The following is a 586-nucleotide window of genomic DNA, read 5'->3' as shown; positions in this document are numbered from 1 at the left end:
GTGTATCATTCGATCATTCATTTTTTTATTTAATATTGAAAGTAGAGGCTCCTTTTTCGTTTTTCGTTTTTTCGTTTTTTTCCAAAAAACGAAAAACGAGAATTCAGCTTAAATTTTCGTTCAGGGGTAGATAAATGAATAAACAGCTTGAATATTCGATCTCTACGTGTGGGCGGGAATTAAACGCCCCTCTCCGCTGATTGGTCAACCAAACATTACAACATAATCATAGTCCTAAAAAAATTAAACAAAAACATAAGAGTCCTCCGCTTCTATTGATTCTTAACATGTTTATTTCTACTACATTTGATCTCTTTCTCTTCATCAAACAGCCAGATTAATGAATGGCTTCTGTGTAGATATAAATTCTATTCTTTGCATCAGCTGGGCATGGCAGGGTATGATATGACAGCTGTCATAGCCTATGCTGCTCACCCAGTAAGTCTGCTTGTTTAATTAAGAAATTAATGAATTCATTTGTTTAAAAATAAATATTTTAAACACTAAGACAAAAAGGAAAGAATAATAAATTGACTTGGGTATATATAGGCCTATGTTCACGCAAGAACTGTCATTCTTACTGACA

General features: G+C 33.1%; 1 protein-coding gene across 3 annotated transcripts in view; it reads left to right on the top strand.

The window, feature by feature from the left end:
- LOC107674265 (trimethylguanosine synthase-like) overlaps positions 1 to 586 on the top strand; it is a 23,213-nt gene that overhangs the window by 9,562 nt on the left and 13,065 nt on the right. The window lies entirely within an intron of this gene.

The sequence above is a fragment of the Sinocyclocheilus anshuiensis genome, unplaced genomic scaffold (genome assembly GCF_001515605.1).
Source record: "Sinocyclocheilus anshuiensis isolate Anshui unplaced genomic scaffold, SAMN03320099.WGS_v1.1 scaffold962, whole genome shotgun sequence".
Taxonomy (NCBI): Eukaryota; Metazoa; Chordata; class Actinopteri; order Cypriniformes; family Cyprinidae; genus Sinocyclocheilus; species Sinocyclocheilus anshuiensis.
Note: the sequence above shows the minus strand (reverse complement) of the source record. Positions and strands in the feature narration are given on the sequence as shown.